The sequence below is a fragment of the Simochromis diagramma genome, unplaced genomic scaffold, assembly GCF_900408965.1.
Source record: "Simochromis diagramma unplaced genomic scaffold, fSimDia1.1 OVJJ01000753.1, whole genome shotgun sequence".
NCBI classification, from domain to species: Eukaryota; Metazoa; Chordata; class Actinopteri; order Cichliformes; family Cichlidae; genus Simochromis; species Simochromis diagramma.
The window spans coordinates 8,917,378-8,936,350 of NW_024387523.1; the positions used below are offsets into that span (position 1 = coordinate 8,917,378).

An 18,973-nucleotide genomic window follows, 5' to 3' on the forward strand; every position below is an offset into this window, starting at 1 on the left:
GATCAGCCACAGAGCTGGCCCACTGCCCCTGGAGAAGGAATGGAGACAGTGGCTGGCAATACATACAGATTAAAGAGAGGGAGACAAAAGGCGAGCAAGAGATGAAGAGAGAGACAGAAAAGGGGATGTCAGAGGGAAATCAGATTTAGATGATTGGCAAAGGGAACAAGCAAAGACAAAGAATTAAAAGGAAAAGTTCTTTTTCTGTGTGTTTCTGCTTACTGGACTGGCCTCTGTATCAAATGCTATCTTATCTAGAGATTTTGAAGCTTTGAAATACTCCCCCCTCCGCTATCAGGACAAGAACACCCGATTTCTTTTATGGCTGGATTTTTTTTTTTTTTTTGTCTTGTGTAGAGCATTTCTTTTCCATTTCTGTGTTTGCCCTGATGTTGTTTCTATCTCTGAAATGACATCAGGTGATCTCTACAGCAACATTTCCTTTGAGTTAGTATCCTCAAACCGGTGGTTCACCTACGCCACAAATGGACTTTTTGAAAAGCATAATGCCTTTGTGGAAACACTGTCTTTGCTCTATCAATTCCTCCCACAGGAGCTTGTGATAATCAGTGTGTGGACACTCATGGCCCTTGGAATCTGTAAAAAGAAACAAACAAAAAAAAACCAACTCACAGTTTTACCTGTGTGCTTGTCATTGATAAAGCAAGACAACTTGTGCATTTCGGGAAACTTTTTTATAGGTATGCGACATATGGTGAGAAAACACTGCCTTGATGGAATCCCATAGCCACCCACCATCTCTTTGGAGTTCAGCACTGAGCCATGTGGGCAGGAAGAAGCATGTTTTTCTCATTAAAGCTCTACTATTATGAGTCATTCAGTTTGAACGCTGAACATATCACTAGTCCACGCTGATGTGGGACGACAGAAGAATTGTTCCCTTTAGTATGTCACATAACAGAAACAGTAGGACACAGGAACTAAGACTCAGAAAGCAGGGATGCTGTTTCTGTTTGCACTCCTGTCTCCAACATCATTTCTAGACAAAATCTTAGAAGTGGTGTTCTCACTTGGCTCAGCATTGCCTAATTTGAATTTCCTCTGTGTTTAGTTAGGGCTTCTGTGTCTGTAGTATTTCCTCTTTTCCTTCTTTTAACATACACTAATAAGCCAAAACATTTTGACCGTCTGCCTAATATTTTCCTCCTCGTGTCATAAAAATAGCTCCTACTCGATAATTTGTGGTCACCAGGATACTAGCAGTTCCAATAAAATGAAATATGGATTTTCTAAATTGTTTTTCTGTCTGTTACTTCTTTTTAAGGAATTTTAGTATAAAGGTTCTTTTCTTTATTTTGAATTCTTCAGTCACAATCCAGTTACATAAACCCATTTCACTACAGCATGGGTTGAATAGTACAACCTATAAAACAGTGCTTGGCCCCTAACAGCTTTCCTCTAGAGTAGAGTTATAGTGTTTGTGTGTAGACAGTGATTGAGATTTTCTTTATTTAGTCATCCTTAGTCGTCCTGCAACGGGTCTAGTCCAGACACTCAGCTTCAATTGGGGTTTGGTGAAATTACTGAAGACAAAGATGTTTAAACTTCTGTTGCAATCGTTCCATTGAGTTGAGATCTGTGGAATTTGGAGGCCAAGCCACCGTTTTAAATATTTTGTCAGTTCCGCAGTTTCCTTCTACTGAGGACACTGTGTGCAGTGTGGTAGGACACATTGTTCTGTTGAAAGAGGCCATGCTGTGATACTTCGTGAATGTCACTTGAATGCTTAGACTTTGAGTTAGCACTGTTGCTAGGTGCACCCATCACCGCTGACTAGATTGCACCATTACACTTGGCACTGCAGGGGTAGTTGGGGTGCTCTGAGCCAATCATCTGGCCATAATCATTAGACTCACATTGATTTCAAGATCTCGCATGCACTACATTTTGAGACAATCATCATAATTCACTGTATAAGTACAGTCAGTGGTCTTAATGTTTTGGATCATTAATTTTCATAGCAGGTTCAGAAGATGAACAAAAAGGCCTCAAAAAAACCAAGTTGGCAGTCAGTGAATCAAAAAAGCTGTGAACTACTAAAGAAATAGCAGAAAAAGCTGCACAGTGCTGACAGGAAAACGACTAAGTTGGAAAACACTAAACAAACCAAATGCACAGGAACTAAGTGGAGAAATAAAAGATCAAACAACGACATGCGCCACAAACACACACACACACACACACACACACACACACACACACACACACACACACACAAAGTATAGATGGACTAAATAAAGACAACAACAAGGGCATGAAAAAAGGAAAGAGTAAGAAAGTGGAAATACGAAATCTGCATAAATATCTAACCTTCAAAATCAGGAAGTAACTATAATACTATAACTATAAAAACAACTCACTAAGTCAATGAGGGACACAGAAATAAGGAGCACGCAGGGAAAACTCTAGTACAAAGTATACTGGAAATTAAGAATTGTAATAGAGACCATGAATCCACATAAAAACCATAAACATACTCATATCGCTTTATATCTCTGCTTTTGGTGTACCATGTTTCAGTTTGGTAAAAAGGAAGCACACCATGCTTCAGTTCTAAGGTAAATAAGGGTAAATAGCTAAGATTTATTAATCATCAGGGTGACTTCTTCTCTAACATCAGAAATTTTTGCAGTTTTGATGTTGGTCTGGGGTATTTGGCTGTGTGTTGTCAAAATGACATGGAGGAGAGACATAAAGCAGTGATCACAGACAGACAGCAGCTGCTGCTGCCCATCAATCTGAGAAGGCTTAGCAAATTCCTGGCAAATTCACAGCAAGATCAGAGATGCCGTGCTCACAGAAAATGAAAGTAACGCAAGAGCTACAACTCAGATTCTATAGGTTTTGTTTAGCATATTAAATGTTAAATTTCATGACATTACCCATATGGAAAAGATATATATAAATCTTATAAAGTTTTTATCTGTCTTGTATGAAACTTGTATGAAAAGCATACAAGAGTGGAAACACATATAAGATCCCTTGAAAAATTATACAATGAAACTTGTATGTTTTGTATACTTACTAAAAAATTATATGAAAGTAATGAGAAAGTGGCCACTTTCATGAGTAAATCATGTACGCCTTATATGATTTATATATGATTTACTCTTGAAAGTGGCCACTTTCATGAGTAAATCATATATGTTTTTACTATTTCTTTTCCATATGGGTACAGTTAGATAAACACTGAAAAAGTATGGCTTGTTTGGAAGGAATTAGAGTACAAAGCTTCTTCTCTCTAAAAGAAACAAGATAGCTACATGGCCTAGGCTTGCAAAGTTGCTTCTGAACAACAATTTATGTCCTAATACCTAAAACCTAAGAATTTAAAGAGGTGTTACTTTATTTTCACAATGACTGTATTTTCTGTGTTACAGGAGCAGACTTCTAAGGACCAAATCATTCTTGTGCTACAATAATGAATAAATAGTTATGGTACATTATTCCACCTACTTATACATTGTTTTTTGCACAGGGCTACGTAGCCACTTGAGAGTTTCTATGCTAATAAAAGACCCAAGCGAAGTAAGTAATTTCACTTATAAAGCATTCAGTTGGAAATTAACTTATTAAGCTCTTAGGTGAAATTTGACTTTATCGTTCCTATGATTGGTGCAAATGAGCTAAATACCATAAAGTTAATTACATTGTGCCATAGAAGCCAAACATTTGTTTGGAAAATAGGAATCCAATTACGTTGCAGCAGACACACACTGTATATCAGCTGTCCACGACAGCATCACGTTATCTCAGTCTCAGTGTTTGCTGAAAGGTAAACAGTAGTTTTTTTCTCATTTTCTATCCTTGCCATTGTTTCCTTCTGTCATTTCCTTTGATCTTTATGATGTGACATAATAATCAATAGTGAACTCAAGCAAAAGCAAAACGCATACAAAGGAAAATCAATCATCTTTTTTTTTTCCAAAGAGATTCATTACTTCTTTCCTTGGGGTGTCTAAGTGTCTCAGACTGACTATTTCATAAATGTGATGATTTTTCTATACATCAATAAGCAGACATGTCCATGGTTGCCTGGTCCCTAAAGCTACATGTACAGTATCTTTTTAAGTTGATTTAACAGAATATTTATGAACCTGCACCACCTTGGGTACACTTTCCTTTTAATTTGAAGTTATCAGTGTTTCATCAGTTATTCTTTATCAGCAAAAACCCACCCTATGAGCATTTTTTTGTCAGGCCTGCTTCCTTTTTTTGCTTCACTCATGTATGGCACTGACATGTAAAGTTAATTTATCTGTTTGATCCTGGAGTAAAACACAAATGGATAACGTAACATTGCATTTGCAAGGGAATTGTGAAATTAAAATATATTAAAATATTAATATATTAATATTAATATTAACATATATAAAATTCAAAGGAATTGGAAAACATAGATATTAATAATTGCTGACCTCCCCCATGGCCATTCACACTACACAAAAATAATTAAGTAGTTAATAAAGAAATGGCACAAAAGCTATTCTCTCTTTTATTATCTGTCATAGAAACAGTTAAAGAAAAAAAATCTGGGCAATGAGCTACAAGAAATTCTATAATTTTACACATTTATTTCTTAGAATTTGTGCCCAGAGAGTCACGGTTATTCTTTGAGCATCTCTCTCACTCTTTGGTTGTCCTTCATTTGTTACGGCAGCAATTCTTTATCATACAGAAAAACTAATATATAGTGTTGAAATTGCACTTGTCTTGTTTTATATAATATCTCAGATATTAAATGTGTATTTAAATTTCTTTACTCTGATAGAAAGGGCAGTTTCACTGGTTCTGCTCACTTAAGATCAAAATGGGCTATAAAGCCCCTTTCACCACAGTCTTTTAGGGTTTTCCATTTGGTAATAGTACCTGGTACTGGATACTTTTTTAGTACCTACTTGCCCGGGGTTCCAAGGGATAGAAGCAGGTACTAAAATGTGATGTCATCAGACTGCAGGCCACCAATTGGCTGGTCAATAGAGTCACTCAATGAGTCATGGGAGCCTCTCATTCACGAAAATCTAAACCACCGTTTTTGTTTCCCGAGTCGGGCCAAAAGCCACAGATCGAACAGCTGGTATATTGTTGCTTTGATGTCCACCTTTGTTGTATAGCGTTCCTGTTGCATATTAATTATGTCATGGGACGCGCAGATGCATTGCTATGATGACAAGCACGCATACAAGGTAGTACTGGGTTGTAATGAAAAACTAATGGAAAAGTGGCTTATGTGGCTTACAATGCAAAATGAGTTCGACATTTCCAGTCAACACTATATGCACTGAAACCAGTTTGACATTTCATTTAGTTGTTTGGTTAACTGCTTGTATGCATACATGGACATGCAGTAGGACATGTTTAAAGCTTACAAGTAATGTTCTGGTAATAATTTCAATCTCCACCCCAGAGAGGGGATTGGAGAATAGATCAGAGACAGGCAGATATACGGATACATAAACGCCCAGACACTGAAAGGCTGAGAACAATGCTTTTCTGTCTGCTCTGCTGCGCTCTCCATTATCCTTCAGACAGAAATACAAGAATTCAATTAAAAGACCATGTACTGACCTTAACACACACACACACACACAGTGTTGATGTATCAATTAATCACTGTCTGTCACCTGACTATTATAGACTATGTATCCTCACTAGGCCATGAGAATTTTATATATAACTACAACGTTTGTGTGTGCGCATGCATGTCCATGTGTCCTTCCACTCTATAATGACCATTGTTATTCCCAACCCTTAAAATAATGTTTGTGCCAACAGGCCCTTTAATAGGATTTGTGTGTGTGTGTGTGTGTGTGTGTGTGTATGTGTGTTCGATTCATTAGTATGCAGTGCTGTTCTGTACTTGCCTTATGTTATTAGGCATTGAAATGAAATGACTGAATATGGCCTGAGTCCTGGGGCTCAAACTAACACAAAAAGCTAAACATTAAACTGACACAATCAGAGACACACAAACACATTCACACCGTCAACCCTGAAGACATATGCTCTCGATGTCTATTTCAATTTCCATCGAAGGCTAAAGTCATTTTATTGTGGATTCTTAAAATTGTTATTTTGACTGAAGAACGCTATTTATTTACACTGCTGTAAATTAAAGTCACAGACTCTGGTTGGCCCATTGCTATTGATGTCATGGTCTGCACAGGACCTGAAGACATTCACTGGCTTTGTGCCAGATACCCATTCCACTTTTGTTAGGATAAATTAAATAAACAGTATCATTTATTTAGCATGCTACACTGAATGCAAATGCTTTTATTCACATTTTATGTTTAATAGATTATACCCATGCCCACGTATATGCTGTAAATCTTAATGAATTTATTCAGCCCTGTAACAGCAATATTTGTACTTGTCCAAAACTCTACCAAAACTAATGAGACTATGCGGTTTAGAGCAGCCAAGGGGGGTTTTTATGGACAGAAGTTACATTTTCTGATTCACAACCCTTCCGAAAAAGAAAGTGCATTTGGATATTAAAACTAACTGATGAGCCATCTGTCACAAGTACTGAGGTGGGAGCTGAGCAAGAAGTTGAGCCAAGTTGTTGATATGTGAAATTTAACATTGCACTCAAGGGTTTGCCGTATCAATTCTGCACTTCAACCTGCAGATTTAGATGGGTCTTGTGTAAGTTAGGCATCTATAGTGTTTCTTTTCCCCTTGTTACTTCTACAATAAAGTTAAGCAACTATTTCTCTGTATAAGTAGTACACTATATGGACGAAAGTACTGGGCCACCTACAGATTACACCCACAGGAGCTGCTTAACCATGGAAACTCGTGCCATTAAACACATCGTTTTTGTGCTGATGTTAATGCCAGAGGAGTTTTGGATCTCTGCTGTTATTGAGTCAGCAAAGTGTTGGTAATTTTTATGCACTATGTGCCCCAGCATTCTTGCAACCTCACTCCTTTCTCTACCTGTTATACAGCTGTTGCAATTTAATCAAAAGCACCTGAATTCAAAGATTAGAAAGATAAGCCCCAATACCTTTGTTGATACGCTATTAAAAAGAGAAAAATGGTTGCTCCTATTACAGGTTATTGCTCAAGTCGTACTAATGCAGTAAAAACGTAGCCGGCCCACTGATACATTTATATTTACATACTGACACTGACACTCTGGACTCACAAGTATAGAAATTTAACCACTGGGTAAACTTTTAACATGATTTTTCAATATGTCTGGAATAAGCTTCAGTATTGTGTGTTTGGTGGTTGAGACACCTCAAAAAGTATAATAAAGCCACAGCCTACAGTAAAAGACATCCGAAAAACCAGCACGGTGGCCTCATACTTAAACCAAGGTACCTTATGTAGTACTTTAAATTTAAAATGTATTGGAAAAATGAAACACACAAAATCACTTTTTAAATTTGGAATTTTTATAAAAGTTCTTATAATCAACCAAAAAGGGCCAAAAGCCTTCAGGCAAGAAGCTGCGATAACAATGAACCCCTCACCATTAGACACATGTACAGCCAAGTGTTTGCCAAGTGTGTGTGTTAATTTATTATTATTTTTTATTTATTGTGTGTCCACTGCGTAGGTCGACTGTTTGAATTTGTGACACTCTGTGTTGTGTGGCTTTTTGTTGTCTCCAACAAGTGAAAAAGATAGTTATTACCACAGACAAGGTTATACACCTCAGTACAGACAGACCACACACAAAGGAATACGAGGCTGTTTGTTGCAGTGAAACCTGAAAAATTGCTAAGATAACCATAAGCTGGCCTCTACAATCCAACACTAAAAAGAAAAACACATTTTATTATCTCAGTTATTTCCAGCTGAAATGCCTCTTTTGCACTCTCTTTTTAGTTTAGTATATTTTAAGAATTGTGGATTCACATTGCTGCACAATTATTGTGTTAGTAAACAAGCTTTGCACTCAAAAGCAGAGCGAGAGGAGATATTAATTCATCTGACAGGATGGCATGGTTGTCAAAACTGAATAAAAGTATCTGCATACGTTCCCAACAGTTGCAATAGAAATACAAATATAGATAGCTACATTTTACCCATTAGCAGCGAGTGATCTAATAATCTGATATTGTCGCTGATCAGGAATTTTACAGATTTTGTCATTAATGGAACTAAATTTAAGTATTTCATTCTGAAACCAACCAACCTAGCCTCCCCTGTACCATCTCGTTTTTCCCTACGTGCACCTACACTAAGTAACTATCTTTGATATTCAGCTACCTTTCCCATGACTCTCCTGTCCCATTATAGACATCAGTGCAGCAGTGGGTTGGAAGACCGATGCTGCCAGAACTTGACTGGGAGGTGGTTTACATACTACACCTTATCAAACTCACTAAGGCTGCATAGCTGAAGAAGGAAGCCATCACACTATTCCATCTGTCTCTACAAGATGTGGGATTGGAGTGGAGTAGACTTACTGAAAAAAACAGCTCGATGGCATCAAGGCAGCAAAACAGCATCAAAGTGATTGAAGATGTTAATTACCACTTTTACTCCTAATGTTATGTTAGGTTACGTAGTAAAAAGATTCAGCCTAAGTTTATATTTAGGTTATCGTTAGGACTAGCTTTACTGGTTATGCTTTAAAGTTAGTGGAAATGAATTTACGAGTCCACTGAAGAATGTTATGTACACGTGTTTCCTCTGCCGTCATATTTCTTCTTCTACATTCCCTCTCTCTCTCTCACACATCCCATCTCATCCCGTCTTTCCTTTTTGTCTCCCTCCATCCATATATCTCTCTAACGACTGTCCCTTTAAGGTGCTGTCAGTCATGACACCTCCCCTTTAAATGCCAGCAGACACCTGCGATCTGTCTCTACCTATCTACAAAATACAGGTGTATGCATTTACAAGCACACAAACTCTTTGTGTGTGTGTGTTAATGTGTGCCCCTTCCATTATATGCATTCATGTGTTTGTTTGCCCTTTTCTGTGTATGCTAGTCAGGTTTAATGGTAAGCGATGGTGTATCCAGCAGCCTAAACAAGCTTTAGCTCACGGGGGCAGCACTCACTATCTGTCTAGCTGTCTGAAAAAGAGAAAGAATGAGGCAAACAGAGGAAATATTTGTGTGTGAGAGGAGGTGAGAAGTGTGTGTGGTGGGTGGAGCTTTATCATTTAACAGTGGAAGCAGCATCTCCTTTGAAACTTTGTAACACTGCAAGGATGCTGTTTACTGTTAGGGAAAGGACTCGTGAGGGAAACTAAGACTTTTAAGTGTAAGTAATTGTAAGCAATTCCTCTTTAAAAGCCCTTGTTCTTTCTGCTTAGTACGAAGGTGGCAAGTGAATATCCTTTGCATATGTTATCTATTGTATCACGACAGTACTCTACTGGCATTATTTCTAAAAGCATTTCTTAAACAGAGCCTTAAATTATGTAAGCAAAATGTTTTTCATTTCCCCCCTTTCTCTGTAGTTATTTCTGTTTGTCTGTTGGCAAGTTCATGCAAAAACTGCCAGGGTGAATTTGATTAAACTTGCTGAAGAGGTGAAACGTGCAAAAGAAGAACAAAAAAAAAAGTGCAGATCACTTTTCTTAAAATTGTGAGATGGGGCATTGGCCTTGGCAGAAGATTGCACTCGGAGTGCCCTTCCAGTTAAATCAATTTGGAGATGTAAGAACACAAAGCCAACAAGAATAAGTTTAAGTTTAATATGTTGCAATGCTGTTATGAAATTCTAATTATTAGCCAGCCATTCTACACTCAACATGCACGAAATACTGACACTCATAAAAAAAAAAAATAATAATAATTAAACAGCTAGAGGAAGCAGATTTCCACTTCACAATTATTATCAGTGTGAGTCTCAGCATGTTTGTCTAGGAACCTCCGGCGCTGACAGGAAGGTTAATCCACTATTCAACCCCAGTCAGAGTGTCTTTCCTTGGGGGTGCACGCAGAGCGCTGATGGCCCCTGTCACCTCCAAAGACGAGAACCCCCTGCCTCTGCAACACAAAAGGATTTATCATCCCAGGACATCACTGCAATGCTGGAAGAGAATGGAAAGAGTGAATGTTTGCACTGCTGGATGCCAATAAATGTGACAAAGAGAGTCTCACAGATGTGATGAGATACGCATGAGCAGACACATGGAGGTGGCATGAGAGAAGATAAAAAAGAGAGACTGTACATGCAGGTTTTTGCCTGTTTTTAGCTTTAAGTGATGTTTATTAGAGAGCATGAACATGGACTGTGGGCACAGTACAGCCTGAGGTCCAGAACTACCCTGTGAACCATTATAAAAGGAGCCATGTTCGGTTTAGTTATGTAATTATTGTCTAGGCTGTCACACAAGGAAAACAGAGAAGAAAATAAATGAATGTTTTTTGTACAAAGCAATGCGTGTATTTGCAAATAGCAGTTAGCCAAAGCTTTCTTCATTCAGTGATTCAGGTTTGTACTGCAATGTCATTAAAATTTTAACAGTGACCTTTGGTTAATATTAGACTACTGGCAAATGCTAAGTCAGTTTAAAGTTTGCTTTAAAAGAGAAGTTATCAAAATATTGAACAGGAAGTCCTTGTTTGTTGGAAAAGGTTAACAAGGTTTATTATTTTTATTCACGGGTTTGCAGATTAACTCAGAGGACACCTTTCTGTATGCTGACAACTCCCTTTCACTGCATCCTTTCTCTTCACTTTCTCTTTGTGATGAATGGAAACGGTGAAACGTAACCTGACCAGGGGGGACTTTACTATGTGCTTTTGTGTATGTGGTTGTCCATGTGTGAACTTACTTATATGAGGCAAATTTTATTGGCTTGCATATGCAACCTGCTAATACACAATCAAACGGGTACACCAAAATGCACACACAGTTCGGGGCGGGTAGAGGATGACTGATTTACAAGACACACCAGCAACTATTGACCACATGTACTCTAACCTGAAAAATGGCTGTGTGTGTGTCACAAAGGCAAGTGTTGCTAATCAATCACTCACTACAGACCCTGAACTTTGAACACTAGTAAAAGAAATAAATCTACTAGACAAGAAGTGGAGGAGTGGGGAATGAAGGTGAAAAAGGGGGGGGGGGGTATATTTTTGTTTTGTTTAGTTTTGCTTTTACTTTTAGCAGAAGAGGCTGATTTTGTTATTTAGTTGATAAGGTCATTCATTTTTCCGAAATAGCTTTGTAATTTGTTCTTTTAAGTCACAACAGCAAATCATACATTTTTATCTCTAGTGTTCAAAAACGTAAGTTTAACAATAACTTTCTGTACACTAAAATTACAAATTTACAAATGCCTCTCAAATACAAAAAAAAAACATGATAAAAAGCTTGTAACGGCAAATCATTAGAGTTCTTAATAATGGATCAGTATATTCAGTTTTGTTAATATTTTTATTTTTTGTAATTAAACATTGAATTTATTGTAATCTGTCAGTTTATATACATTATTTTATTGTACTGAGCTGCATTTTGGAGATTTTCCTCAGGTTTATCTCATTAAAAGAGCAGCAAAGTGCAGAGCAAAGCATGACAGTGCTCAGATTTCCTTAGAAAAAATCAGAATATCCAATAAAAATATATCAACAGAAATACATTATTTAAAAAACATGATATACTGTCACTACTGTTAATTAAAATGCAAATATATTTTCAACTTTAAACCTTGATAAATGTTCTAGGTTCAAAATAGTAGAAATAAATATCACAAAAATGTGATGTACTGTCTTCACTTCATTTTATCAAAAAAGGTTATTGAAAGGTTATTTAAATTTAATGTGTTAAACTCATTGTGTCGTGTCTCACATTCTGATCATTAAGATTATTTATTTAAATTGTTTTATGTTTTAAGTTTGTAATTTCTCTCTTTGTTCTTTCAGTTTCCCTCTAACTTTCTTATTTCTCACATATTTCCTCACTTGTCTTTGTTCTTCTTTTTTCTCCACATAATCAGACTTTGCAGTCATTCTTTGTGTTCACAGTTTTATCTTGTTTAGGTTTTTATTTCTCTTCTGTATTTTTTGTTCCTACCTGTTTCAAATTGTTCCTTTTGTCTTTTGCTCTGTCAGACCGAACTATTCATTTGATTACTGACCTTCAGTGAATGAACTAAGCCTGGTAAAAATATTTAGGTTTTTGTCTATTTCCACTGGTACTCCACTCAGGAACACTCAGTGCTCACACAGCAAGCACATGCAAACATAGTCATAAAAAAATTTCAGTGCCATCAAATGCTGTAGCTTAATGTGATAATTACTTTACTTTTGCAAATTAATTGAGTGTCATTTGTTATTTGTCACCACAGTTGGCTATAAAAAATATATGTGCAAATTGAATAAAAAAAAACTTTCATAAAATAATATACTTTTAACGGACTGAATAAGCTTCATGGGTACTAGACCTTTGTGTGCATTTGTGTAAGAGAGCGAGCTTGTGTGATGATCACATAAATATCAACTAAAGACTGCATGATGACACAACACTGAAATACAAGAAACCGATCTTCAAGGAATAAAGTAAATGTGCCCATCAAAAACAATACTGGAGAGGTTTGATTAAAGTCATGTAAAAAAAAGAAAGTGGCATCTCTAATTTCAATGAATAATGCTTCGTGGCTTTTAAGTTATTCTCTTTACACATTGACTTCATTTTGGACTTTAACTAACAATGTTGAAAACAGAACAGCATCATCAGTATACTATCATTTTCTAAGGCTCTGTGGGTCAAAATAAAACAGATGGCTGTGAAAAACAAACCTGACACTGTTTATGGCATGCCCAATATTTGCATGGTAATTCTCTTTATTTGAGGTTCAACCATGAGTAATTTTTGACTTCTATCTTGGAACCTAAACCCCTGTAACTTGGCATAGTGTACTGTTTTCCATTAAATAAATGTTTTTGCCCTAAAATTTTGTATTTTTTTTTTACCACTAGACTGCTCTAAGTATGATCTGATATAAAACTTAGTGTCTTTGGCTGACAGGTCAGATCAGTCCAGATTTCCACTGTTTTGTAAAGTACTGTGTTTTATTTTCATCCCATTGGGCTCCTCTGCAGGTCTATTTCACTCTCCTTGAGCTTGTGGTTTGATGCTTGGGTTGCCAGAAGGCAAATAAGTGTCTTTGACCCATAAAATTAGGTTACTGATTGGGTCATGTTGTTGTGATGTTTATGCTTAGCTAGTCAGATGAGAATCTACTGAGATAATGTCGATGCGCCATTGTGTCACAAAAAAATCATCAAAACAAACTGTAAACATAACTAACACCTCAATCAGTCTTGCACTGTGGTCCGCAAGTGATATTTACCTGCCAGATGATGTACAGCAACCCTTTTTATTACCCCTCAACTGTAACAGGCTGACCGGGTATTGTCATCACCCGTGGCAACGTGGACATCCAAGTTTATGAATGAAATAACTCAAGAACAAAGTAATGTAGGAGTTTCAAACTGATACCATACTACTAAAAATCTCAGACAAGTTTGAATCTCAGTGCCCTTGACCTTAAGAACAGAGGTCAAGGTCTTTTAAAACAATTCATATGAATTCATATGAATGGGATAACTTGAGAAGAAGGTGACGTAGGATTTTTAAATTCACACATGTGAATCTCTACCCATGATAGACATCAGATCAGTTATTGATATGATGAATGATGACATTTACATCATTAATGACTTCACCTCAGAAACAATTTCACACAACACAAAATTTTAGCTGACTACTACTCCATCAAGCCCCTTTTGTTTTAATATTTACAGTTTTTCTTTTCCATTCTCTCTCTTCTCTTCATGGCCGTGATGGTAATGAAACGGGTAACAGGAGGAGGGAGTCTGCCAATCACATTAGCCATACTGCGTTGTTGCTTCTTTTTCAGAAACTAAAGCAAACGGTGTGTGTCTGTGTGTGTTTTCTCTTACCCTTCTGTTTTTGTATTTGTGTGTGACAGCACAGAGAAGGCACTCTGCTGATATTAGCTTCATTCACTCACTCGCTAATGTGATTTCGCTACACACAAAACACACACACACTCATGGGCATACGCTACTACACACGGTCCCATGGGAATAGACCTTGAGCGCCAGTCGCCCACTGCTCCATCTTTCGTTCAGTTTCTGTGAGAGAATTTTGGTTTTACCTCATAAATCTGAGAACACATAAATGCTGCCGCTGTGCTGTCCCGCATATTGAAAGATTCAGCTGAGGACGGGGGTGGGTGGAAAACAGGGCAGGGGATGCACCTTCAATAATCTGAGAGCCAGATCTGGAAGTCTGCTTTGTTAATATGCAGGTCACATTCTCCAGATGGCAAAGCTATTACTTACATGTTTTCAGGTGATTTGGCTTATAGTTTTCTCTGGAACCAGAACTCTCAATTTGTGCTCCATATATACAATACAGTCCAAAGGTTATGAGCAACTACTGTGTTCTTTAAATTAGGAAGGAGCCAGATTCTCTTATAATTTTTAGCAGTCTTGAGCAGTAGTTCTCCAGGCTTTCTGAAGGTCATTCAAAGTGTTTCTTTAGGCTTCTTATATAGCACTTATCTACTCTTTCTGAGCTTTACACAACTTGCCTCATTCACACAAACACTTTTTCCATGCGAGTGCTTTCTATCTAACATTCATACTCCAATGGCTGCATCAGAGAGCAACTTGGGGTTATTATCTTGCCCGAGGATATTTGGCATGCAGACTTGAGCAGCCAGGGATCGAACCACCTACCTCCTGAGCTACAGCCACCCCCCGATTATTTTTGGTTCGCTAAGCCACTTAACACTGACCTATGAATCATTCGAGTATAAGACAGGTACCTAACTCAAGGGATGAATCAGTGTTGTGTCTACACATAACAGTCAACTTGGCAAAGAACCAGTTTTAAATAGTAACTTTCTGCAATTTGCTAGCAGCAGTCTGTTGTCTAATTTTCCCCATTTGTCTCTATCTGTGTCTATCTATGGCTAAGATGCCGCTCATAAGGATGGGAAACAGCAAGAAAAGGCTGAGGTTTACACAGGTACTGGACTGAAAATCAGTGACAATAGGTCTTTTGGAATGAATAAATAATAAGAAAAAAGGTAATGGCAACTTTAGTCTTTGACGTAATTTACATTATATTTTAATATAACAGTCAGGAACAAGACCAAGGGAGTGTTTGTTTGCACTTTCAGCTGTTATGTTTTATCCATCATGGCGGGCTACAGCTGTTAAGGAAGAATACAGTAGCCACAGTTAATAAACTTGCACCAACAACCATTGTGCTCTGAACAGATGCAGTCAATATACTAACCAAGAGTGATGCATGCATATTCTTTGCTCAGTTACATGTTTCCTAAATTGGCAGATCCAAGATAATTTTTTTCGGCATCGCCTTTTCTAATTTTTTCAACTTATTCATAATAATCAACTTTTTAATCATTTTCCTGTTGTCATCTCTTATAACTGTCACATGGCCAAACTCTGTAACTCTCAGCACTATGAGCGCTGGTAATGTAAGATGACACACCAAAGTATCAGCCACATCACAAATGAATAATCTCATATTTAAAAGGCAGGGTTTTTTTTGTTTGTGTGTGTGTGTGTGTGTGTGTGTGTGTGTGTGTGTGTGTGTGTGTGTGTGTGTGTGTGTGTGTTTGTACTGCTTTGTATTTTTTACCATGACATTTGGTTCAGCTCTGGAGTCCAGATATTACTTTCATCATAAAATAAAATAGAGTACTGGGGGTATATGTGTATTGATGGATTGTTTCTGCAAGATGTGATGGGAGGAGTGGTCAGAGATTTTATTTTCTTTGTCTCAAGAGCATATAAAATGTTATTCTTGTGGTGTAGAATTTCTTCTGTAATAGCAGATTGTGTTAAACTGAAATATGACTTAAGGTGCTTCATCCAGGGAAACTGTTATTATTCTTTTTTTTTTTTTTTTTTAAATCAAACACACAGATAATGCAAGGGGGGCATCTGTGGATTAGGGGGTAGAGCGGGTTGTTAGCTGATCATAAGGCCAGTGGTTCAATTACAGCACCTCTAGTTTCTGTGTGAAAGTGTCCCTGGTCAAGATACGGATCCTCAAATTACCTCCATTAGTGTGTAATGGAGGTAATTTAATGCCAAGAATAAAGCATTGTGTGGATGGATGAATGTGGTTTATAGTGTAAAGAGCACTTTGATTGACAAGTAACAATAGAAAAACCATTAAGTGCTGAGCCACTTAGTCATTTTGTGCTTAAATAACAGTTAATTATACAAGACGTTGCTAATTAATCAACCAAATTATATATATTGTTTACTAGAGTGATCAAAAACCTAAAACCTATGTCATGTGTTCACTCAGCATGCACTCAGTTTGCTAATGATATGTTGATTGTTGCACAGTAATCCCCGTTTTCAGTGGGAGAAACGTTTCGTCACTTGGAGGAAGACGTCATTCAGATGACATCTAGATGAACAGAATCACGTTACACAGTAATAACTTGATATTACTAAGGTTCCTGTGACTACTGCCTAAACTTTGTGTTTTACGGCTTTTTCCTTTTACAAACTTTGCATGTACACATGCATAAACAGCATTGCGTTTACTGTAAAGACAGATAAAATGGAGAGGGAAGTGAGGCCAAAAAGGGCAGTTTAATAATGCTGAGAAGAAAAAAAGAAAACAAATAGAAGAAGAACTGAGAGACAGGAAGACAGAGATTTACTGACTGGAGATGAGATCAGAAAAAGCCCAAAAATAGAAATGAAGCTGAGGCAGAAATGCATAGATGAGAAATAGATTAGGAATGGAGAGGAAGATTAAAGAGATGGTTGGGTACTTTTAAAAAGGTGGCCATTTGCACTTTGAGTGGTTTTGGATTAGAAGGGAGAGAACAAAGAAATAGAAAGGGAGTAAGTCAGTTGAGAAATGAGAATCAACATGTGAGCCCGGATGAGTTAAAACGATTCGGGGGGGGGGGGGGGGGGGGGGGGACGAACAGCAATGGAAAGCAAGCTGACGGAGGAGATGGAAGCTGGTGCAGGACAGTCGGCTTGAGCAGAAAGAAGTGGAGGGAGAATGATTAGTGAAGAGTGAATTTACAGAAGGGGAACAAATCTGAACTAACAACTGAAAAAAGTGGAGCACTGGGGATTAAAAGAGGGAGGAAAAATGGAGGTGAGATGGAGGTAAAGAAAGATGAGAAGAAAGCAGAGGAGACAGCAGACAATGAATAAATATGGCAAGGAGGATGTGAGAGGGTAAAAGAAGTAGGATAGGGAGATTAAAAGATGAGAGGTAAAAAAAAAAGCAAACTCATAATGGAGCATAAAAGCAAGGTAGGTGGCAGAAGAAAATGAAAGAAGGGCAGAGAGGAAGAATAGATTGAGGGAAGGATTCTAGACTTAACTGTGGTTGTTTTTGCTGATAGAAAGCTTAATAAATTAATATGTGGAGACAGAAAGAAAAACGGGAAGACATATTGAGAAGAAGGATGAGTGCAGGGATGTAGCAGGAGAATACAAAATTAAAGCAAGTCTCTGCGTGCTGTGAATGTTTTAAAAATGTAAAAGCACTTTGTCATAACTGGGGAAGCGTGTTATGCTAAAGTCTCAATACTAGTTAGAGGTCACAGTCAGACATCGTTTCTCTTGTTGCAGTAACATGAAGCAGATTACTTTGAACAGCTCACAGGTACAAAAGTGGCTACACTGAACTTGTCTTCTGTGTTATAGCAGGTGTATTCTGACATGCTTCAAGTGTCGTGTTTATGTGTGCAGAAAGAGTGGGGAAGAACAAAACACAGTTAAGTAATAAGCTGTGTCCTGATTGTTAGGAGGGGGAGAGAGTAAGTGGTAAGTATGGCTAAAGGAAATATAGATACAAAGGAAAGATTATATTTTAAAAATAAAAAGATGGTGAGACAAAAGAGAGGGAATATATCTATATACAAAAGAAGGCCAGGAAAAAGAGATTAGCAGAACTGAAGAGGAAGGGTAACAAAAGAGATTTAGGTGGATAAATGCCACAGAAGGAAGTGGATGGAGGAGATGAGAAACTACATAGGGAGGGGAGTGAAGGCAAAAGGCAAAAAACATGAGTTTGGTGACTTAATGCTAGAGGAGAGGATGGTATGAGTAGATGTAGGCAAGGGGAAGAGAAGGAGGAGGCGAAGGAAAGAGGAAGGGAGGAAATGGAAGGAAGAATGGTAGCTGCAGGACACGAGAAAAATGTGTCGCAGTGGCAGCAAGGCGGTTTGGCTCTTTTCCCTACCTGAAAAAGCGCTGGCCTTCCATTCCTCCTCTTCGCTTCCTCCCTGTTTATTTCAAGGAATTCTGAGAGCTAAAGGCCCACCTACGAGCGGTAGTGGGTAAGCGTATTTTTCGAGGTCAGACTCAGACATGTTGAGTGCACATTAAAGGGGGCCTTGGCTTCTTACTTGACTCCTTTTTTTTATTGTTTACTGATCTGCACACAGATCCATTTCAGTATTACTAGCTGGCTGACCAGATTTCATAGCACACTTTGATCTGATGCTTTGACTTATTTGAAAGCCCCCATTAAAGTAGATGTTTTTTAGAGGAAAATGGAGAGGGTTTTTGTGCTCTGTCTAAGAGGCTCGATGCCAGGCAGTGGTGTTGGTGAGGACTGAGAAGAGGTTTTATACTGTCTTTACTGTTTTCCATTTGTCTTCTCTGTCACTGTGGTACTGACTTCAGCAAAATGAATTCCTCTTTCTGAATCCTAGAAAACATCTATCAACGTACTTAAACACAGAGTGTATGAAAAGTTTTTTATTACGTAAAAGCCATTCATTGCTAAATGGGCAACGGTCAAGGCTGTTAAAAATGTTTTTTCCTCTCTCCTGTAAGTACAAGATGGGTTCTTGTTAATCTTCTGCTGATTTATGTATTCCCTGATATTTTCCTTGTCACTGCAGGTTATTATCACCAAGGCTTTTATTTATTCCACAAAAGCAAGTGGCTTGTTTTTCTCATACTTAATGTGTA

At 37.7% G+C, this 18,973-nt stretch overlaps 1 protein-coding gene across 7 annotated transcripts in view; it reads left to right on the forward strand.

Moving 5' to 3' along the window:
- The window catches only part of csmd3b (CUB and Sushi multiple domains 3b), a 380,853-nt gene that overhangs the window by 99,816 nt on the left and 262,064 nt on the right, over positions 1-18,973 (forward strand). The window lies entirely within an intron of this gene.